Source organism: Grus americana, chromosome 5, assembly GCF_028858705.1.
Source record: "Grus americana isolate bGruAme1 chromosome 5, bGruAme1.mat, whole genome shotgun sequence".
NCBI lineage: Eukaryota > Metazoa > Chordata > Aves > Gruiformes > Gruidae > Grus > Grus americana.
Genome location: NC_072856.1, coordinates 13,544,347 through 13,568,615, shown reverse-complemented (window position 1 = coordinate 13,568,615; position 24,269 = coordinate 13,544,347). Strand labels below are relative to the sequence as shown.

General features: G+C 40.6%; 1 protein-coding gene across 5 annotated transcripts in view; it reads right to left on the bottom strand.

Annotated features, from left to right (window-relative positions):
• Positions 1-24,269, bottom strand: part of LMO1 (LIM domain only 1) — a 216,424-nt gene that overhangs the window by 152,904 nt on the left and 39,251 nt on the right. For all 5 annotated transcript variants that reach the window (XM_054828730.1, XM_054828732.1, XM_054828731.1 and 2 more), the window contains exon 2: positions 18,985-19,089. The gene's annotated coding sequence lies outside the window, so the exon portion shown is untranslated. The remainder of the gene's footprint in view (positions 1-18,984; positions 19,090-24,269) is intronic.

The window sequence follows — 24,269 nt, the reverse complement described above, 5'->3', positions numbered from 1 at the left end:
TCCTCCCCCGCTTCCCTCCATGATTCTGCAAGCCTCTCTTCAAGTAAGTGGTAGTAGAATTAATTTGCCCCAAAATGGTCAAGTGTAAATGGAGGAAAATTATTTCCCCCTGATTTTACACTGTAGCGGCAAGACACAAAAGATGAAGGAAGTCAGACCGCACCACACAGCGGCAGTGAGAGCGAGACAGCTGGACAGAGGCTTTTGAAGGATCTGAGAATCTGTGTACAGTAAAGGCAGCACAGCTTCTCCAGCTCACTCTCCCAGAAAAGATTCTGGCAAATAATGCCTTTCCCTTAAGTGTATTTTGTGAAGGAGAAAAAGGGAAGAAAAAAAAAATAACTAAGGGAAACAAAAAGATTAGTACGTGGGTGGTTTCTTTCTCCAATCAACTTTCCTTCCCATCCCGAGGGGCTGCCCCTGTGCTGATGAGCATGCTATAGCAGCTGCAAGCACATTCCTTGATGTTCTCCCAAAGTTTGCAAGGCCAGAGAGGCAACTACATTCAAGGCTGGTGGTGGGAAAATTCAGAGAAATTTGGGGCTTCCTGAGGTCTTTAGAACTGCTCAGTGATGTGTTGCCAACATTTCAACAAGAGGCTCCTAAGAGAATTCCCCCTTTGGCCTGTGATAAACCCAGTGCCCCAACAGTGCGTTTCCTTGCCAAGAGGAGGGGCGAGGGATGAGAAAACCATTCAAGCATTTTCCTGTTTAAATGAAAACACTTTCTCATCATCGTAATCAAGAAAAGAGGCTATCCTACCGGGAGAACAACCCCACACCACCCATTTGGGTAAAACTGCACATACTCTATCTCCCTACAAGAAAGAGAATATGCATTTGTATTGGAGAAATCACATTCTGGATAGCAAGCCGTCCACCCAGGAAGGAGTATGCAAGGTCCCCACCATTTCTCCCAGGGGTCCGGAAGCACTCATGGTAACCTAGAAAACAGTCAGGGACAGCTATTAAGGGCAACTCTAAGGTAACACTCACATGAACAGAGCTCCCCAGGGCCTGATCCACAGCATGCTACAATCAGACACATGCTGACAACCCAGCACCCACCTACGCGGTGACAGAGGGAGGTTTCCTATTCCCCTTTACTCCTTCGTTTATTGTGTGGCATGCTGCTACTCTTGAAATAGGCGGGCTTTTAAATTAGGACACAGAACTCAATCTTCCCTAGAGCCGCTAGCACAATGAAGAAAATATTTCTAACGTTCAATGGAATTATAGAATACCTTTAAAAAGGTATTCATCAGTTAATTCACTCCCCTCTTTTTGACCTTTATTCAAGGGGAAAACTGCCAACTGCACAAAATCCTGCCAACTCCAAGAAGCTTAATTGTGCAGATTATGGTCTGTTTGTAACACAGATTATTAAAAGCACACTTGGACCCTTCACGTCCCTGCGTTTGATTCAGTAATAGGTTCTGCATTAGATAAAGGAGATTTGTTTTGATCCCCTACTCGCAGATGCAGAGTGCCCTACACCTTTTGTATTCCAGACTCCATCATCCGTGACCTCTTTGCATAAGTGACAGAGCCACAATAGGCTGCTCCGTACTGTAACTCCCAGCTCCCCACTTTTGGGGGTAGAAGAAAGGCAGGAGGAGATTCACTTCGTGGTTTATATGGTATTCTTAAAAAAAATTAAAAATACACTTGTGTTATTCTATAAAGAGCACACTTCTCTGAAAGACTCTGGGACTGTGGGGCATAAAAGCCAAACACGGCCATTTTTGAAAGCATAGCACATCATATTTTTTAAAAAGAAAAAAGTGAAAATTGCCTTTCGGATTTCAGAGAATGAGGTGAAACACAGAGTCAGAATGAAAAAATTTTCCTAGAAATAAATGAAGTGAAATAATTTCCTTAGGTTCAATTTTTTTTCTCTCTTTCCCAGGGTACAAATTTAATGAGAAAGTAACCTCCTCACCTCCCCAAAAATTAAAAAAAAAGTTAAAGCATTTACATTTGCAAACTTCTTTACAAAAGCACAGAGATCACCTTTGATTTCTAGCTGTCATTAGGTAACTACAATTCAATCCTCTCTGCCCCAGAACTAAGGCCTGATCCACAGACAGCCATCATCAATGCAGGGTCCAGGTGAGAAACTTCAAGCTTTTACTTTGCATCCTCATTCTTCAGTTTCCTGTGCCTCAATATTATCATAATCAAAAATCAAGGTGTTTTTCTTTGAACGCTATCCGATACGTATTTTGTGAGGCTCTCACATACACTTCACTGCTGTTACGAAAGGAGGGAAGGTGAGTGGAGACACCAGAGCTGTGGCCATTTATGTCAGCCAAGGGTTCAGGACTGGCTGTGAAAGAAGAGGGGGGAGCCACATCAAGCACAGCTTGTACTCCCCACACTGAACCTGCCATGGCTTCTCTCCTCATTTACTGTCTTACAAAGAAGGTAGGAGGTGGTAACAGCTTTCCTTAGTGTTAATGTCCTTTCAGTTGCTTGATAAAAATATTTTCCTTCCCTAATCACTGCACAACACAAGAATAAAAGCGCAGAATACACTTTTAATTTGAACACACACTTGTAGCTCTGTGCCAGTTCCTTGCTGCTGTACTGTTGATGAGCAGTTGTATGTGGAACAAATTAAAGAAAGCCACAAACCAATTTCCTAAATGTGGGTTTTTTTCTCCAACGGTAAGGAAGTGATGAGTTTTAGATGAGAAAGAACATCTATCTGCAGCTCAATGAAGTGAAAATTCAGAAAGAAAACTCCTACAGTCTTCAGAAGTACCCACGAGTGACACAAAAGTACAAGTCTCTTCAAATTTTATGATGAAAGTAAATGGAGTCAGCAAATCGAGAGGATGACAAGGACGGAGGAAGACTGAGATACACCTGAACTACCGTGATAAATGAAATCAACAGCTTCTTGTCTTTAACAAAATAGTGCTGGCCCTGTGATATATACCATAAGCTGTCATACTATATTTATTATACTTCAGCAAAAATTGTGCATAACTGGCAGCTCCCTACATGTCCAGTTCTCGGTATCAGATGCTACCTGTCACATTCAGCGCAGTTGTGCTTCACTTAGTGAAAAATCAAGAGGGCAGCAGAAGTGATTAATTCTCTTACTGCAATGCTTTTCAATCCCTTTCTGCTATGAGACAGAAATGAACTGACATTGGGCATGCATTTAAGAAAATTAACTCCTACAAATTTTATTTTCAGCCACAAAAAAATGCTACACTCATCTGAAAGCCCTTGAAACTCTGCTCCTATAGAACCAGGATTGCCATCATTTATAAATTAGCTCCAGTGGAAGAAGCTCACTGCCATGCAGATGGGTGGAGGGATTCTGTAAGGTTAACTCATTTCTGGAGCTCTGTGAAGCAACTTGATAGGATCGTTTTAAGGCTATAGGTTTTACTGCATGCCTGGAAATGTAGCTTTGGTGTAGCAAAGTAGGTTTACTGAATGCTCTTAGTATCTGGGTAATTTTACGAGTGTGGAGCTGTGTAACTGCATACCCTCACTGTTAAATGCAGATGCAGTTTTGCAGGGGAATTCTCACCTTACTTCATTATTTTAAATTTCAGTAGAACCTCATCTTTGCTCCTTTTTGTCAGCAGATACCACTGACTGCTTTGCCCATCATGCTACTAACAGCTTCCTTATGGGATTCTCTTGCTTTTAGCCACCCCTGATGATCTGCAGAACATTTAAGAGAGGTCTGTGCCTAGTGCTGCAGGACACAGAGTAGGTCTCCTCACTTCTGGCTGAGAAGTTACTTCTAAACACAGATGCAACGGCTTCAGCTGTTTTACTGGGTAGGTAACTGCTGTCTCAGAGCTCTTCCACCACTATAATATGGAAAAAGGGTTACTATGAACATAAATTAAGAGGGCAAGATGGTTAAGTCCCATGAAAGCAAGGATGGGGTAATATTGTCCTTCAAATTCAGATCCAGTCAATTTTGTCCGTTAAACCATCTCTGGATGTCAACAATATGCAGCTGCTTGGTGCCTGTCCTTAGTGCTGTGTTTACCCATTGGTAAACCAATTGAGTTTAGGCTTCTAAATGAATGCTACATACCAGCCCTGACCAGAACCTGAAAGAATGCCCATGAAGGGAAGAAGTACCCACCGTCCCTGCCACAGTTATGGGAACTCTTTCTGGTGAGGCAAGCAACCTATCTTATTTGAAAGCACTATGTTTCAAATGGGCACCATCTAAAGACATCAGAACTTTTAGGCAATGATTTGTGATATTTGTGGAGAGCAGAGCCTCATGAAGGTCCTGAAGCCACAAACTTTGTTACACGTATACTCCTCTGAACTCAGACTGGTGGTGATGTGATTACTAGCACAATGAGCTACCACGGGATGGTGAAAAAGATCGTAATCATTACAATGTGAAATCACAATCAAGATTTTTAAGATAAAGTGCTGAGAATTCAAAATCACCATCTGCAATAGAATATTTTTCCAAGTTTTCTTGTAAGGTATCAGCATTTGGTAAGATACTTCAAACAGCATATTTCAAAGTGCAGTGAATGTTAATCCCTGCCGATAGCAGAACAGTAATTTTCACTGCATAAGTGATACACCAGTAGCAAAAAGGGCTCCTAGAAGACAGACTTTCAATGTGCCTCCATATTTCACATGTAAATAAACATCTTTTTTTCTTTAAAATGTTCAATAGTGCTAATTTTGATTTGTCACGAAAATTCGGGGTTAGTTGCCAGTTTTTGAAAGCAATCCAGAATTACTCCTTGTTTTTAAACAAGAATTTTAAGGATTCAGACATAAGAAAAAGTATTTCTTACATGAGACTAGATGAGCCTATGACTCCTACTCATTCTGATAAAAACAGAAGACTATCAACTATTGAAAAATACATAAAAGCATTAGTCTTCTTTTTCCTTATTCCCTCTGAAATAATTTGGGTCCCAATTCAACAAAACAGGTTCCACATCCTTTACTTATAAGCCTGTGTTTGCCTTATTGCTATGCAAAGCAGGTGTAAAATGCTACAGATTAGAATGGTAATATTTTGTAAGCACTTTGTAGTGGTATAAATAATGAGAACTCAAACACAAACATTTTTTCTCTCTTTCAGAAATTTTTTGAGGTTCTATATTCCAGCCCCAAAGTTGAGTAAAGAGCACTTTGACAATCTTTAAAGTGTTCATAACTAAAAATCAGAAGACTACTCAGTTTGATCATTTTGATCAACTATATTGTTTCAAGTCCTTGGGACACTTCACTTCCACTTGACCACTTAATTTTAAATGTTTTCTAATTTGTTTCTGAACCTAAAATCATAAGATTTTGTGCCAAAATACGTAAAGTGCCCTCGAACCTGCCTCTCTGAGACCCCCAAGGCCTGCCGCACCAGTGCTGGGCTATGGATAGATACTCCAGGTGCTTGTCACCACTGGCAAGTCCCTATACTAGGGAGAAAGGACCAAGAAGTACATATATATTTTCACTAATTCTCCAGTTATACAAGAACACTACATAAATCCATTTGAGGAGGCGATGAAGCCATGCTAACAGCAACACCACAATCAGCTGGTAGACAGTCAGGTAATAACCACAATGAAAACCAATGCAATATGATGCAGCTTCATCTTCCCCCAAAGAGAAATCAATCCATCCTGGTGATGATCATTTTTAAACTCAGTTTGCAGCTAAGACGTAGCATCAAACATTAACAATTTCTAAAAACTACATGATTTGGAAGCTATGCTATATTCCAGTGCTTAGTGCTTTCCCTCTTCTGATTAATGGCATCCCCATCATCGCAATCTTTAAGCGATTTGCTAACAGAAACGGCCTTCTACTGAATAAAACAGACACTATTCTGCATAAACACAAACTGTCAGACTAAGTAACGAGCCTTTTGCCATATAGATCAGCCACATTAAATTTATTATGAGACCTCAGAGTTTTTGCAGAACCAGAAAAAAGTTCTATGAGAATTAACTCCGTAAGGTAAGCAGCCTGTGTAAAACTTGGAGCAGTATGTACAATAAATGTACACATACACTTGTACATACTGTGGGATTAGATTTTCTTCTCACACTGAATGGGAGATATTAAAAAAAAAAAAAGATATTCAGTGGTATTTTCTACCACTTTTTACCAGTTTTAGTTGCATGTTCTTTATTGTAATTCAGAAAGAGAAACAAATTAATGTTGGCCCGTGAACTCTTATATTGGTATTTCTCCCCCTCCTCCCCTACATTAAAATTACATCCAGTTTTTCTCATAAAATGCATTTCCTATTTATATGGAGAAAGTCCATCTCCCCCAAGTATTTATGTTATGTAATCTGTGAACAAAGATTTAATTATCTGGAGGCTTTCAAGAAAATCCATTACATGGCCCAAAAGTACATTAAAAAATTAGATTTGAAATTTTTCAGCATCTACCCCTTCTTTCAAATTTCAGTTTTAATTTCTGGCTGGATATCTGTTATGAACCTGCTAAAACTACTTGCCTACTACCTTTTAAGAAACTGGCTTTCTGATTAATAAAGAGAGAGCTGTTTCCCTATGTTGTCTATTAGAACCAATGTTTTCCTTACTTATGCATATCATTTCCTATATCTACAATTCAAATGGTTCTGCCCTATGAAACTAATGCAGTTTTAGCCTCAGCATCCTCTAACAAAGACAGCTGCTGTTTCCTATTGTGTCTAAACAAAATGGACTTAATTTAGATCATAATGTAGAATATATTGTTGTCTCTTGCAGTATAACTAAAAAACCCTATTTGTTTAATTAGCAAATTTCTCAAGATGAGGGATGTGTATTCTAGAAGCACTGGAAGACGGGGTTTGTTGTACACATGCCCGGCACCTCTCCCTCTTATCCTGGTAGGCATGGCTCTGCAGTGAGTCACCACGGAGGTACAGTTAGCTCAGTGGGGAGAAGTCAGAGCTGCAGTACTGGGTGCAATCTTCTTTTGATGGCCCAGACAAGGATCATTTACCTTCCTGGTCATGGCTATACCTCATTCAATAAGGTCAAGTGCTTATGAAAAAGATCTTGTTTTCAAAGATGACAGCACCTAACCTAACAACGGAAAGAAAAATCTAGAGATACAAAAAGTTGCTGCCCCCCTATACAGAGGCCATGGTGGGACAAAAGAACAACATCTTAACCTACCCCATCTACAGGTACCCAAGGTACTTCTCATTTCGATTAGCCAAGTCCACACACAACTGAGAAAGTTGGAGTGTTATTGCTATAATTATTTTATTCCTTTTCTTTCCATTTTCCTGCCTTCCCCACCCTGGGCTCTTTAAAGAAAGACTCCCAGGAGCTTCCATTCAAGTGGAGTGAAAACAGTGTCAGTGGGGGCTAACTTCTGCAGCACAGGTTGTTGTCACCAATGACCTATTCATCTGCAGCAGCACCAGCCTGGCTTTGTCTTCTGCTCCACTAAACAAACTGATGGCAGACTCAGTCCCGCTGCAGAAATATTGAGAATTAAAGAAAGCACAAAGGGAGCAGGCAGCAGGGTTGAAACATTTAGTGGAAATAGGGGAGCTGGTCAATAAAAGGGGATGGAGACTAGATCAAAAGGGGCTGATTTACAATGGGACATGGGCTAAAAAGGGGTGTGTGCTATCCCACAGGTCAAAAAGGACAGCACATTGTGCTCCCGAAGCTGTCACCTTCTGCACAGTAGGGAGGGATCTGGGAGCAAGAAGAAATGCAAAGCTAGCAACTCAATATATAGGCAATGTACAAAGGAAAAAAAAAAACCATAAAGGGTGAAATTCTGTGGTGCTTGCAACAAGCTGAGACCACTGACCTCAATGAACCAAACAAAAGAAGAGAAGATATTGCAAAGAAAGAGAAACAGAGTATGATAAGGAAGAGTGAGATTTTGGTTAAGGCATTCATTTGGGACTTGGGAGACCTGAGTCCATTTAAAGACTCTGCCATATATTCCCTGTGGGAACAGAAGAGAGGCATTTAATCTCTCTGCAATTCAGTGCTCATCAGTGAATAAATACTCAGGGAGAGGATATGACATGTACTTTGTGTGTGGTGTCCTCTGAGCTCAGTCATACTTCACTCATGTAAAAGAAAAAAAGTTTGCTGAAACAGGCAGATGTGAAAAATTCCAAATTTTGAATTTTTCTATTTTGCAGGCATTTAAATGGATCACGCTTATTCTTAAATAAGTTTTCAAAGCATTAAACTTCAAATCACACCTTTCTATCATTTTCTACCTTTGAGGCACTGAATACAAATATCCAACTGGTGTCCAGTGAATACAGATACCTGCATGCTAGCCAGAGATGTTTCCCTTCTCTCTTTTTCTGTGTTTCCTAATTTACCTTTTGCTCTTGTGTCGTGTTCCAAAACCCCTTCTCTTCTGAAGAGGTTAGAGGAGATGGAAAGAGCAAAATCGTAATGCCTGTGACTTTCCAAAATGGGGCAAAAAAATAAGCTAAAACATTAACGATATTTGAGAAAAGTAATTTCCTCACTTTAAAAGGGTTTGGCACATTTTCAGTGGAAAGGGAGGTTTTTTTCATCCTTTCTTCTTTCAAGTAATTTCATTTAATTTAAATATATTTCCCTCCTTAACTTTTTGCAGAAAGAAAGAAGCCCAGAAGAGTAAAACAGCTAGAGAAAATAGAATTTCTCCGGATATTAAAAGACCCACACACATTTCAGTAACATTTTTTTTCCTTGGAAATTTGAAATAGAACCTTGCCCCACACACAGACACACAGCATGAGAAAATGCATCCAATTAAACTCTGTTCTATGTGACCATCCTTGATAATAATAATAACAGAGGCTTCTGGATCTTGCAAACGGATTCCTACACTGGTCATTGGAGTGATTGCAGCCAGAGGGGAACATATCTTCTCTACCTTGAGGTAATAAACCCCTTTCCTCTGTCATGGCAGAAAATAAGGAAGGCAGGTTCTTATGCCCAGGCATGTAGCACTGTTACGTGTCCTGGACAGTATGGAAGATCTGCCTGTATGTATCTCCTTCAAACCTTTGCATGGACGGCATGAAGATCGCTGCCCCATGGATGAGCTGTGATTTGTCAGACAGAGCTGCCTAAGTGTGCCTAGAAAATGCCTGAGCTGCCTAATCATCAGCTGCTCTTAACTATGGTAGTTCCACAGAAATCAATTCCCAGATCTGTCCTCAGAGTTTAAATGCTGGCCACCTGGCTGACAGTCTCGCAAGTAATAAAGCGATTCAAACAGGTCAAGTTACCAACTCAGAAACAGTGAGGGGTTTTTTTGCTTCCTGCCACAGAGAGGAAAATTTCCAGTCTCCGTTCAGAATTGGCCATCATTATTAAATGCACACATGGATGGGCTTTTTGGCCGTGATATAAATGACTTAAAGCTGTGATTCAAATAGGTCTATAAAGTGCTTCTGTGATGTTCCTCTCCCTTCTTTTTTCCTTTTTCTGAAACTGTCTCTGCTCCACTGTTCTTTGTAGAGATAAGCCCTTGAAAATCACCCTTCTTAAGGTGTAAACTCGGTGACTGTACATTATAGTTAAACATTTGATTTGTTATAGGCTAGGAAAATAGAGAACTTGAAATCTCTTCATGGTGTATTAAAGGTCACACAATTATAATAAAATCTTGCTCCAGCAGCTCCAGTCACAGACAAAATCAGTCTCAAATTTCCAGCGAACAATGAAGTCCCCACAGAGCTTCAGCTTCCCCGGGAAATCAGGGTATCTCAGGCTGTGTTGACTTTAAGGATGTCCTGAATGCCCATCGTAAAAAACGTGTTACTCTACATAGTCACAGCTCTTGCGGGGGTCCTCTGATTGAAAATACACTTTTTATTTCACAGCCATTTGGGGCATCGCATTTTTCTGGTTTCAGAAACTTAAAAAGCATCCAGCTCTACTCTGTTCGAGTGAGACGCTACCAGCTTGAATGTCATTTCGTAGTATTCCACACATCAAAATAAAATAATAGTAATACAGAACAAAAATCTACATCCTCACAATACAAACTAATCTTCCAGCTTCCCATCAAGCGAAACATATTGACAACTGACAATAGGCAATTAATAGATTAATGAGCATAGCTCTTATCTGTCTACATTATGAGTTTATCTGGTTGTAACAGGATGAACACAACACGGGCCTGCGCTCACAGGAGTGCTGTCCCAATAGAAATGAGATCATTGCAGCAAGATATGAATGCAGTATTTTGATTACCAGGTATCACTCAATGGAACAGAACCCCCCCACACGCACACTTTATTCTATACATTTTTAAATTATTCAAGGGCAAAGAACAGAATATAATTTACTAGAGAGAGAATTAGAGGAAAAGGTTTTACTAAAGCAAGAGAGATTAGCTTTTGATCCAGGGTTAAGACGACTGCCTCTGGCACACACAGAATCTGTCAAGATAGGTGATGGAACTGAAAAAAAACCCTTTCCACCTAAAACTGAGCCTAAACCCAGTGATGTCTACAGCACTAAATAATAAAACCACTTTAAAAATCCTTTGATAATCCAAATAAAATTCAGACATACAAACCAGTTTTTCAGTGGGTCTAACTCCAAAAAATGGGGCTGTTGTTTCTGATAGTGGTAAGCTCATCCACACCATCGATAAATTTGATCCACAGAAGTACAGAGGTGCACTGTGGGATGCTGTGCTTCGCATGAAACCTGTGGAAAGGCAGTCTTTCCAAATGACCGAGGTAGGAAGGCGAACAAGGTATGAATTTGGGGAGCCAGAGTACCATTATCTCAATTGCATCCCGACATTTCTCGCCAGGTCACTGGTGGTACGCTTGCCAGTAACATAACTCCCCAATTCTGTGCTTACACATTCTCTATTTCCACCACAGGAGGAAGCCAGCTTTGCTTTTTTTGTGCCCAGAGCCAAGTTTGCCCACTTTTGCTCGCGTGCGTAATCCAAGTTGTCTCGACAGGGCTATTTGTAAGGGTAAAGTGAATTTGCCCTTGATAGCATTATAAAGTTTCAAAATAAATATTATGATGTTTTGTGGGTTGGCAAACACAATCTGCAATTTGCTGTGTGGAAATTGTTGTTGTGCTCCAGAATTATGCAGGCTTTCATAATGACTAACGACATGAGACAAATGCAGCATGACAGTTGCATGTTGATCATTCTATACAATTTTGCTCATAGGCCATTTATTGGGTTTCTTTCAGAGCCCAGTGCAGCTAAAGGAAAACACCAATGGAGTGAACTTTGGATCAGGTTTGATGTTATTCTGTTGTAATATGCTACACGATCAGAACAGAGGGATTTATTCTGATTTGGACCGAGTCTCCATATGAAAACAGAGCCCTAATCCTGATGATGACAGTCTCCTGGGAATGTTGCTGCGGTGGTCCCAGGCACTGCCATCCCAGCTACTCCCTACCAGCCACACGGAGCAACATGTGCTTCTGTCTCCCCACGTCAGAGTGCAGTGTCAGAGGTACTGCGGGAGCGCTGCACGGGTCGCTCACTGGCCGCTAGTAGTTAATTCCAGCAGTGGAGCAGGGGAATAGCTGCTGGCAGGAGCATTTAAACCAAAGAAGGACATTTCAAAGCGTCATAACTCTCTCTACACCTGGCCCTCTGCTGTTTTAAACAACTGTCGTGTTGAAACAGTGGGAAGGGGCTCAAAGGCTACTTCTGCATGTGTCTGGATGACAAAAGGAGCTATACAAGCCCAGAGAAATACGGTATTATTATATACTGCATTGAAAAGGGAATTCAGTTTGTGCCTCATTTTTAAGAGCTAATATTCTTTTATCTGATCAAATGGTAAACAGCATTGGTAAATCAAATTTTGATGGCATATGTATTTGCAAACAAAATTTTATATTCAACCTTTTCTAAGACGATCCCACAAATCTGTGTTGATATCCTCAGTGGTCACATTCTTTAAGAGCCTGGAAAATAGAACAGCTTCCCATGCACTGCTTTAAACCATGTACATCCAACTTCTACATTTCCTAATTGAATGGGACCTTCTAGGCATGCAGTGAAAAGCAGCTTTGGAAAATCAGTGTAGAGAGGGACAGAATATTTTCCAAATGCTGATTTTATTCTGTTCTTGGATATTCTATTCCACAGGAAACCAAACTAAAACTTCCCCCCTGAGAACCGCAATGTGTCATTCAAACACATCCCTCAGCAAGGCACTCTGCCTCGGGGATGGCGTGTTCATGGATGCCTCCCAGAGCACCCTGCTACACTAAGCTGAAGCTCCTGGGCACCCCGAGGGGAAAGGTACAGACAGCATGGCACAAAGACTGTGAGATATTACAGTTATCTTAAATACATTCCTTCCCTGGACACTGCTAGCCATTGTTTTAGCTGGATGCCTCAGGACTAGTCTGATATAATGGCCTTGTCATCTTGCTTCATCACTCCTCTTCCCAGGATTTCAGACACTGATAGGCTGGAAGGCACCATAAAAGCACCTGTACTATCTCCTGGCAAAACCAAGCCATGAGTGTGTAATGCAGCTTGGTACATTTGCTCCTTATCTCCATGGTAAAAGTAGGAGAGAAGTCCCAGGTGTTCGCCCTCAGCATTTCTGGGAAAACTCTGTTCAGCTTTATGGATCGATCTGGGATCTATCTTTTGCGGTTTCTGGGGAGAACTGCTGACAGAACTATGAGGAAACATCCCCTGCCTATTTTACTGGGAGATACATCCCAGATTAGAGGACAGGAAACAGATCTAAATAGAACAGTTGTAACTGACTTGCTTCTTTGATACTATGAAATGTAGCATACCAAAGAGATCACCAATGAACTTTGGTGCTTACGGAGAATAACTGTAGCACTGACGACAGCAGCCCTTTGGTGACAGAAAATTAATTTAGTTCTTTAAACAGGTGATGCCCATTTGTTAAATTTTTCATATGGAGAATTAAAAAAAAAAAAAAATCCTCCTGAGCCTGTATTTGAATGTGTGGACCAAACCCGCCTCGATAGAGAAGAAGGGGAGGAAAAATGATGGAGAGGCAACGTCACTGACTGGAGTAAAACTGCTAATAGACAACAGCTTCTGTTGACATAAAAAGGTGCTGCTCCATTGAGGTCGGGGCAGCAGCAATGTTTTATCTTAGCTAAGAGTATCTGGACACAACTGTTTTTCACTTTTATATTATAATGAATACTTTAACATACTTAAACATTTTCCTGTGGAGGAGTTAATGAAGCCACACTTAGATCTGTGGACACATTTACAGCCCTTTATTATATAGGGAAAAATAAGGTCCTTTAAGAAATCAGCTACATGAAACAACAGGAGCCATTATCCAAAACAGAGAGATAGCAAAGCGTTTTAAGCAGCAGCTGAACCAAACGGTTACCTTCAAAACTGGCATTGCAATGCTGAAACAGGCAAGACAAAGGATCTCAGACACACTTAAGCATGAGCTGGGGGGAAAAAACAAACCCAAAAATGACAGTAGCAAACAAGAGTGTTGGCTCAGGGATGCTTTAGACCTGATAGCAAATTCATTAACCACTGTAGATTTTTTCCTGTGCTCAGGAAAGGCAACGGGGCCTTGTACTACCTTTGCAAATAAACAAGACTGCACCAAAGGTAGAAGCAAATTTGGTATTAATTCCTCCTTTCACTGTTGATCTCTGCTGCTCCCCCCCCAATCTGAAAGACCGACTAGCAATTCGGCTCAAAAGGAGAGCACAATGCAAAAGAATCAAAAGCCAGTTGAAGAGAGCTACGTGCACATTCTCCTCTCTCACCATCAAAGCATGACTCTGTTCTCCCAACCTCTTTGGCCCTCTGTTTCGGTCTGTAAAATGGAAATAACATTGAAGAAGAGAGTGAGAGTCACAACAGATCATGAGCCCACTCAGTGAACCCCGGAAGAAGGAGCTTCCCTTCTCGCCTTCAGCATTTTTATGTCTGCAGTACCTCCCATATGGCAAGTGCTACCTACATGGGGAATATCTGTTTTAGTTCTATGCACAGAAGCTATTTTCGCTTAAAATATTTGTGGAAAAACACCAGTTTCAGATGCATGACTGACAAACCTCAATTAAAATAGAGGAGGTTTTAATACAAATATAAAGCTCTCTATAAATCTCAGACTTTGTGGCATGACATCAGCTGTGAATGTAAAAGAGCATATAGATGTGATTTGTTGCAACAGCAACAATTTAAAGATCAAATGCCTTTTCCGAGCAGATTCCCCATACTGATTTCTAAGGATCTAATGAAATACAAAGTATGTTTGCATATGCTTCATTAATTAGTTTGGCAAGGCCTTCAATACCAAAGTTGCATGCATTTTTTCATAGGCTTAGGCAATCCAGCTCAGATTTTTCACTATTCATTTTTCTGCACTAATTGTGCTCTGCATCATTTCACATTAAAAAACTATATCTAACTGAATTTGGAATTTGTCATTCTGCTGAGATTTATAAAAATATCCTTCCAGAAAAACTTCCATTGAACTTCACTGGAATGGAAGAGGTGGTGCATACTTTTCTTTCCCTTGGAGCTCCATCAAAGTCCTACAGTAATGCTGTCCTTGTAATCTTGGCATCACATTTCACACTTGGCTCAGGATGAGCTGAATTTACAGTAGAACTTACTGTGAATTTTCAGTTGAAACAACTTCTCATTGGAATACACCAGCTTGTTCAAACAGAATGTTTTGGGCTTTAACAACTTCCAAGCTCAACATAGACAGGGATGTCTTATAAAACCACTTGTGGGGGTCCTAAATCAACATTCTTGGGCAAGGAGGTGATGGACTTCCTAGGTCGCTGTGACACCTCAGGAGCTTCTTTATCCCATTTTGAACAGAAACAGGAATAAGAAACACTCATTTTTCTGAAGCCAATATTTCTGAATTTCCTTTCCATCTCCAATGCTCTTGTTTGCATCTCATCCCACACCCAAACATCCCAATGAAGGTCTTCCAGCAACACAGAACTGTTAATTACCACCTTCTCTGGCCTAATTACTCAGAGGAGCAAGCGGGTTACAAGGAGGCAAGGAGCAGCACTGAGAGAAGTGATGCAGCAGCAGACTCTAGAGCCTTCACACAGATTTACCTAGCTGCTGAAGTACTGCACTGGCTTGATAGCTTTTTCCATGTAAGTCCAGCCCAGCTTTCAGGTTGCGTTTTATTGCAGGAAAAAGCTATTCAATGCCAGTCACTTGTGACTGGCAGTACTTAGCATTACCTAACATTTCACAAGAGTACTCTAGAACACCCAAAAGAAACGGATGGGAAAACCCATATAAAAAACTGTAATGTGTAAAACTGTAATGTGTTTAGTGTAAAACACTAAACTCTCAAAGCAAAAGGCACATTCGCATGCAGAGCCTGTCCTGCCTCTCCACAAATGATGGCATGACGAGCTAAAGAATCTTCCTACACTTTAGAGAAATAAAGAGGAACAGGGACTATTTTGAAAGGGAAGTGCAAAAGGTAAGATGATTGGGGAACTACCTTCCTTAGTTTTACATATTTATTTTTACCTTCTCAGAAACATCAATATAAATTCATGTACCTTTGTGTGGCATTTCACTCCCTAGTAAATATCAAATACTCATGAAGGGTTTCTGAAATTAGGAGGAACTTATGGTTTATGTGCTCCCTCTAAGAACACCACATCATTTCAGTCAAGACAGAGGCAGGGTCTGGACAATATTCTAAAACGTAACACTATCTACTTCATTAAATGCATTGCTCCTACTGAAAACCAAGTACCATTGGCCTCAATACTGCCAACCGTGCATTGTGTGCAGCCCTTAAATAAAGCCCCCCGCATTTTACCGACCTTGGACAATCAGACTGGACAATGTACCAGGATCAATGCGGGAGTGGAGGATAAAGACCAAACAGCTCTGGAGATGTCCTAGAGAAGACCAGTAAACAACAGGCTTCCATAGAGCAAAGTGATCGAAAAATCAAATCACACTGAAATTTATCAAAGCTTAAAGCTGCTTACGAAAATGGCTCAAGGTGAACGATTAATTTCAAACCAGGCCAAATTGAGGAAAAGAAGCTTGATGCACACACCAATTTTGTTCCTCAAAGTCAAGAATTGCCTAATCAATAGTAGTGCTAAAAGGAGATGGGCGCTCGCAGGGGTACCATTACAAAGAATTGCACTGGGTTTTAGCCACCTGGCTCCCAATTGCTTTAATAGATGTCACACGGCTAAAGCCCAGTCTAAAGCTTTAAAACCTTACCCCTCGGTCTTACTGAGCATCTACTGCTGTCAGGTGGCAAATGCAAAACAGCAGGAGGGACTGTGAGATTTACTCCTGTATTGACCAGTACTAGAACATGCCCAGGAATTTGCACTGCTGTTGCAAGTGTCAGTTACTGGGTGAAGAAAGGCAAAGCAGGAGAGGGTAAAAGGGGTGAGTGAGAGAAAGTGAAAGAAACTATATTTAACCCTTCCTCTGTTGCTAGCAGTCTGCATCAGGTACTCACATTGCTGGGCTAATCCAATCAGCCCTCCTCTTCCATTAGCTAAAAATAAACTAGGACTTTTTAGGTAATGCTCTGACTGCTCCCCCCATTCCAAATTGTGCTCAACATCTTAATGGAAAACCTTCAAGGGGTTTAAGGTTTTAAATCGAATAAAGAAGCAGACAAAAGGAGAAAAATCCAATCAGAGCAGAAAGGGTTGGCTTATAGAGGAACTGATTTTCTTTCCATTTTCACCAGCACCAAATGCCACAGGAGCAGTAGCTGGAGAGACAGAAGGAAGGCAAAATGGGAAAGGAAGGAAGAGTTTCACGCTCATATTGTACATAATTTTACACAGGGAGAGGTGGCATCCTGTCAACAAGATTTGGGCTTGACTTGGTTCCTGGGCAGTGGTCAGCTATGGGAGAGCGAGCACTCTGCTCCCTTTCTCAGGCAGCTTATACAGCTCCAGAGCCGCCCGGGGACAGGACTGCCCTGGTGTGCCGAGAGGAGAGCAATGGGAGCTGGCTTGAGTAGCAGCCTCCTTGTGAGATGTCACCTCATGGTGGGGCTCTCATAGAGCACAGGACTGCCAAATAATACCAACCATTTTTTAAAAGAAAGTGGGGAAATATTGTCATGAAGAACAACAAATCAAAATGCTCCTAAGTGCAAGTAGTTGGGGAAAGGGAACAGAGAAAGTAAGCAAATCAAGGAATTGAAAAAAACCCAAAAAACTGAAAAAAAAACCAATCCTGGAACAAAACCTGAGACTGACACTTATGACAAGTGGCAAAAAAGAAGACAACGACTCGTGTACTATCTACATTCCTGCCAGCCATTTAGAAGACTGCACATCTAAAGTATAGAAGGGTAATGATTAGACACTGGTTACAACAGAAGAAAGGAAATGTAAAATCTTCCCCAAAATACTAGATAATTGTTATGAGCATGCAAAAACTGGGAAGTTTTTTAATATATATATGAGCCTGAACATTATTCACAGTATAGCCCCTTTCCATTGAACCCTACATAAATTGTATGTGCTTTAAAATAATAATTATTTAAAAAAAAACAACCAACAGAATGCCATGAGCCAAAGCAAAACTGTATACTGTAAGAAACTGAGTGCATTGAGATTTCTATTGAAATAAAGGACAGAAGTCAGATAAGACCTGAGTGTGTGGAAGACAGTACTTGTAGGTCTAATCCAGATCCCATTAATTTTATAAGCTTTGAATCCAACTATGAGTGTAGGCCTGGTTCATGAGCCACAGAGTATTTGTGAGTGCTACTGTTACGCTGGCTTTTGCAGTATCTCTCTTCATAGACATTAGAGCCAAACCACATCATTTCCCCTTAGTTGAGCTGGATTGGCACTTTGGAAATCCTAGTGCACAGGAAAGGTTTAAATCCTCACATCTGAGGAGTAAAAGCAACATGGAGCTTAGCTACTGGCTAAAAATGGCTCAAGAAAAATGAAGGTAGAATTGGCAGAAAAAGGAGAAACAATGAGTAATAAAATGGAGAGGGAAATTAAGTAGAAAAAAGGTACAGCAGGGAAGGGAGAATAAGAGAGAGTATGGCAAACAGTGGGGGAAAATTAAATTAATCAAAAATAAGGAAAAGAATTGAGAAAACAAACAATGAGAAACAGAGGAGGGCACTAGAACTCACAAAGGAAAAATAAACAAGAGGCAACAGCAGGAAACAGTGAGGCAATGAGAGAGAGAAAGAAAAAGGAGAGGGAAAGGTGTGAGGAGCCGAAAATGGCAAGACACAGGAGAGAAAATGGGGGAGAGAGGAAAAGGGAGGAAAAAAGAAGGAATTGTACAGGGAAAAGACCGGAAAAAGGAGAACAATCCTAGGGAGCCTGCTGTGGTGGGTCGCAGAGGAGTTCACAAGCCCATGCACTCCAACTATTTCTTTTTGATTCTGTGTCATTGTCAGGCTTCAGACTGCAGCTGCAAATTGTTTGTCTGGCAGTTCTGGTAGGTTTGATTCAATAACTCCTATAAGAGGGCAGGCAGGATATCAATGCTGCTTTATTGCCTTTTTCTCTGCCTACAATAGCAATCCTCCAGTTATACAGTATTATAAAGTGCCATCACTGGGGGTTGTATCTCAGCATAGTCACGTCTCATCTTCCTAGGCTATAATAAGCTGGCAAAAGTAAAAGTCTGAAACTACGTTAGCTTCATGAAATTATTAACATTGAGGCCCAAAGATTGGCATCAGGGACGGGCACTGACCAAACCACAGACCCTCACTTTCCAAGTACCACAGTGAGGGGTAGGTACCTCCTGCAGGATCAACTCCACCAAAATGCACTTGGTAAGCTACTTGGTGTCAAGCCTCACTCCAGCCACTAGTGGACAAAGCATTAACACTCCAGAAAGCTGCAATCACTGCTGGAGAAGAGAGAAAATAACCCATAGCAGTCCTGTCAGTTGGGTGACTTTCCATGCCACTCTCCAAATCCTTTAGATGTGAGCTCTTTAAAAGTAATCACGCAGCAATATTTAACAGAAGATTGGACTCACTGACCTGGACATACCATTTTTCCTCCTGGAAGTTGGTTCCTTCAGGCTGCAGGGGTGTCCCTCACCAGGCCGACATAGAGAAATTTCCCAAGCCTTGAGTGTGCATGATCTGTCAATAAAAAGAGGCTTTCAGTTACACAATGCTGTCAAATAGCACCTTTTACAAACAGTAAATTCAAGTTAAAAATGTCACAGCAAAACGGGAAAATCACCACAGAGAAAACTGGCTGTGAGGCATTTTATTGGTGTGTCTTTTAAAAAAGAAAAATTCCTGGCACATTGTTCTGGTTAAAGCCACACAAATCAGAACAGAACTTCTCATTCAGGCCCACTCATTACAAATATTGGGAGTAGCTGAACAGAAAGAGACCCATATTGTCTGCTTAAACTTTGTCTCACATATATACACACATATATAAATATCCCTGTTTCACTGTAAAAATCATAGGTGGGTATCTTTAAGGCTGTGTTTAAACATCATTGTGACTTCACACTGCAGTTTATTCCATATATTTCCATCCTTTTGAGTGACATGGTTCAACCTCCTACTTAATAGATTAATCTGAGATTGCTCCCTCGACATTTCAGCCTTTCATGATGGAGAGCAATTCCTCTCATTTCACTCATCAAGGCTCCATATAATAATGAAAGTTCCCATAGGTCACCTCTATTGTGTCTTACTTGCTTAACCCCTTTAGCCTTCCACCCTGATGAACGTTCTTAAACATGAAGCGTTCTGAGCTAAGACAAAAATAAAATTTCTCCTGCAAGGCAACTGCAACCAAATCCATAGTGCATCAGGTCTATAGAAAATGTAACTATAGCCATGTGATTTCAATTCTCAAACACCTTTACATTGTCTTAATGTCCTGTTTGTTTTCTTCCCAGCAGCCATGTACACAGAACTGCTGGGATTTTTCTCTAATAACCCCAGGTCTCTTTCTTCTTTGGTACACTGAATAATATGAACTCTGCTGTGGTTCACTAGCTCTAGACTTACTGCTATAGCCACTAAAAGATTCAAATTCTCCTCAGCTTGGTAAGCATTGCTTCTTACTGTTTGCTTAATCTTTACATTTGGCAGAATAATCAATGTCTGCTATTTTACTTGTTATAATCTTTCAGAATAAAATTGATAGGCAAGATTCTGAGCTGCTGTAAGTTGGCATGTCCCTAGCATCACTTCACTGGTCCAGCTTCACACATTCAAAACAAACCTGGAGGGCAAGCCACCAATTTGAATTTTCCAGTTTTTACTTATGACCAATAGCTGTTTCCTAAGTTGTGACCCTGCTTCGTGATTTACATTTATGTAGGGGAAAGTCCTGACACAGCCTGCAGGCAAGCAGGCAGGCATGCTCATGCACTGCGGAAGAGACGCAGCTCTGGGTGCAAGAGGGGTAGCTGAAGGTGTCCAAAGGTAGCTCTGTTCTCCCAGGAAATCGCCATTCAAAGAACAAACCATTGCATTTTTTTAAAGAACAATTTTACACTGCATCATATTCCAGGATCTCTCTTTTGTGCAATCTGGCCATTCCACAGAAAACAAAATATTCCTGATCAGCAATATAGCACTAAATAAAAAAATGGCCATTCATACACACAGCCTTGAAGGCAGAGCATCTTTAGGAGGAGGAGACCACAGTTAGTTCAAAGTAATTCAGTGCTGATTGGTTTGGGGATAATTTTCTGGCAACTAAGGATGGGATTGAGACCAAAAAATCATTTCAAATAACTACGAAGCAGTCACAGGACAGCAACACCTTTCCATCTCTAGAGACCTAGAATTGATTTGAACTGGTTTACCACTTAAATGGAGAAAAGCTATTATCCCATCACTAATCTCTTGAGCCATTCAGTCCCACTTGAACCAATTTTTTCTTCAACAAGCTATTTTACATATTTCACTTAGCCCACAATCTTTATGGGAGAAGCTTATCAAATGATTTGTGTAAAAGGTAAGTACCTCTCCTCTTTGCATTTCTGTTTATTCTTAGGTTTGTTGCTAACATGACAGAACTATTAAATGCATTCCTCCTCTCGTTATGGAACGCTGCTTTTCTTGCTACCATTCACAAAATAAGACAATTTCTTAGCAGTTTTTGGAAGAAGAGCCAGCCTGGAAACATGTGTTCTAGAGACTTATTCTCCAGATAAATGTAAATTTATTGCCCTCAAATGTCACAGCAGTCATCAGTATAATGCTGATGCCTCCTCAATAGCTCTGCAGCCCAAGAAGGGTCAAATCCATGATTTGCAGAGGAAGAACTGAAGCACAGCATTGCTAAGGATCAAATGTGTAAAAGTAGTCTTGATTTTTAGGTGTATTCATGGACACCAGAAGGTGGACACAGTGCCCAAAAGCATAGGGAAAAGCTGTAATTAATAAATAAGAACATCTTAAAAATTAGGCCCTTGATGTCTGATCCTGGGCTTGCAAAATATTAAGACATCCATAACGGAAGGCCATTTATGAAACAGGGGCTGCAAATGAAGTCATCACATCCATGGTAGAGCAAAGCTGAGAGCCAGGGAGGTGGAGCTGTGGTTTGGTGACAAGGCCACAACGGAGCAGCAGGAAAATTCTTCCTGGTGAAAAAGCAAGCATGTGTTCATGCTCAAACTTCTTGATTTCTTTCACTGTTTTTCCACTATTTCATGTGCTCAGAGGAGCCTGTTTTGTCTACTTCATACTTTCTCTACTTCATGCTTTCTCTTCCTTAAGCACTTTCCCTGTAGTTTCTCCTACCACTGAATTTATTCGGCCTCCTCCATCACTCCCGGAATTAGAATCCGTGCCTTCGAAAAACCTGCACTTTCTTCATTTCAGGCAGCTAATCCCCTCCTGCTCACCCTGCAGGTTACACTGCCGGAGCAACCATACTTTGATACTGTTCCTCTGGCAGCAATTAGAATCAAATCAGCACCAGGCTGTTTATAAAAAGGGATGTTGCTATAATGACACTATCAATTCTTCCAAACATTGTAGCTATTTATCAAGTGATTAAAGTTGAGTAACTTACTCCAGTTTTACTAGCTTATTTTCCATTGGAACTTAAAAGGTTTTACTGCCTCAAGTATGGCACTTGGACTGCTAATAATTTCAATTTTATTACATTATCATATTTTTTAGATTTATTTCTAGGTTTTGCATAAGATTCAAATTGTTACCCAGTTTATAAAATAAGATAAATTTATCTTGGTCAAAAATCGCATTAAGATAATTATCTTGCCCTTTTGGCAGATAATTTTGTTTGTAATATATTGAAAATGCTTATTTTTTGTTTTTCTAACCACTCGTTCCTGCAAAAGCGGCTATTTTTTTCCTGATGCAGGCAACTCTATCTCCCTCTCACTGTCAAGCCCTGTCATGTCTTCTGCCATTTTCCCCTCTCCATTAGGGGAAAGCCAAGCAAAACATACCGGCTCTTGGCTTGCCAGCAAGCAATCATGGGCACCTGTATTTCTGGCAGGCATTGCAGGGCTGACTCGACTGCTGGTCGTGCTATGCTGCAGTGTTGGGGACTCGTGGGGAACACTTTACTCAGGCAGTCCCACACTGTGACTAAGGTAACACTTATTAGAGGAGGGTGTTGGTAATATGCACACTAACACACACCAGCCTCTTACCTGACCAGCGTGCTACGATATGCATTCATTGTGCTCCTCAACAACTCCCTGCTTCTCTCTGTTAATGAAAATATTAACTGCTGATAGCCGACAGAAAGGACTACTTCTTAAAGAATGAACGGACGTCACTGGCTGATTCCTTCTCCCTTTGCCCTCGCTCATCAAGCCTTGGTATCCCTGAAACTGCTGCCCTGCTTCCCCTTGTAAGTCCACACTTCTCCCACCTCCGAAAAGTAGTAGGCTGCAGGTATCACTGTAGCCTGCCAAAGCAATTAATTCAGAGCTAATTTAGTCAGATACTAAGTATCTGCTAAAACTCCCAAATTATCAGAAAGATGCTACTTATCAGGTATCAGATGAAAATAGCAGCAACTAACCCTAGAGTAAGCAAATCACACCTGTCCTCTGCCCTGCCCGCAGGGTCTCTTGGGAAGGTTATTTATCTGAGCTTTGCCTTCAAATATCTGGATGTCTGTCTTGAACAGCCTCAGTACCTTGGCCCTAGGATGTCTGAAAAGCCACCTATGATCTCCATGGTTAGCATTCTGATTAACTGAAATTAGTTTTTTTCAATTTATGGGAAATTTTGATACTTAAAAAGCCTAAATTCACAGTTGGATCAAACTTGTAGAAGATTCTTTGTGAAGAAAACTCCACATAGTGCTTGTTTAGGGGAAAAATCAGCTTAGGGAAAGTTAAAGTTTCAAATCTTATTTAGAATGCATAGGTTTTCCTTTGTGCATATACAGCGCATTATTACAAAATAATAATTTATACTGACATGTTTTAACTTGATGTCAATAATTAGTTAAAATAAAATAGCCCCTCATACTTTAAAAATTATTACGGGCATATGCTGCTTAGTACTGATGGAAATAACTCTGTTACAAAATAAAATAAGTGGCATTCTGGTGTAGAAAAAGCATAACAATACCCTGAGTTTTGAATAGGATAAACGAGGATTTTTCAATTACTCTAATACGCCAGCATATCAAGTACTCATGACAGAAGTGCCAACAAACAGACACTGGGTAATATCCAAAAGGTTTCGAGGTATGATGTTGAAATATGAACTTTTTTTGAGTGAAATTATTCACATTTCTCAATATCTAACATAGCCTAGGAGCTTTACAAAAGCAATTCTCTCCCTGTATTTTTCCCTACTTCTTGCTACAGAGTATATCCCATCTTTTTTCTGCTTTAATGCAGGCATAGAAAAAGAAGCAATTCAAAATTGGAGAAAAGTCCCAAAACAGAGCTAAAACAAATTTTCTTTAAAATGTTCGGGCTCGATTTGAGTTTGAGGTGAAAACGAAGACCAGTTTACATACTTACGTTATTTCTGATGACAATTTTATGGAATATATACAGACAGAAATTCACCCATTTTTAGTGAGAAACGATCTACCTTTCTCCTTCACTGTTGCTCAGAACCCAGGTGACATGAAACCCCTTTGTGCCACACTCCACGGCCACGAGCCAGCAATGTGGGGACAACATGCACACGGCAGAAGCCAAGTACAAGAGAGTCAGCTAAGGGTCCCTGCAGTGCAAATGGGTTCAGTTCTGTTGATATCAGTGCAGTCATAGAGAAATCGCACCAACAATTTGTATAAATCACAATCCAGACGGGTTGGCAACAAAAGTTTGACTGCTTTG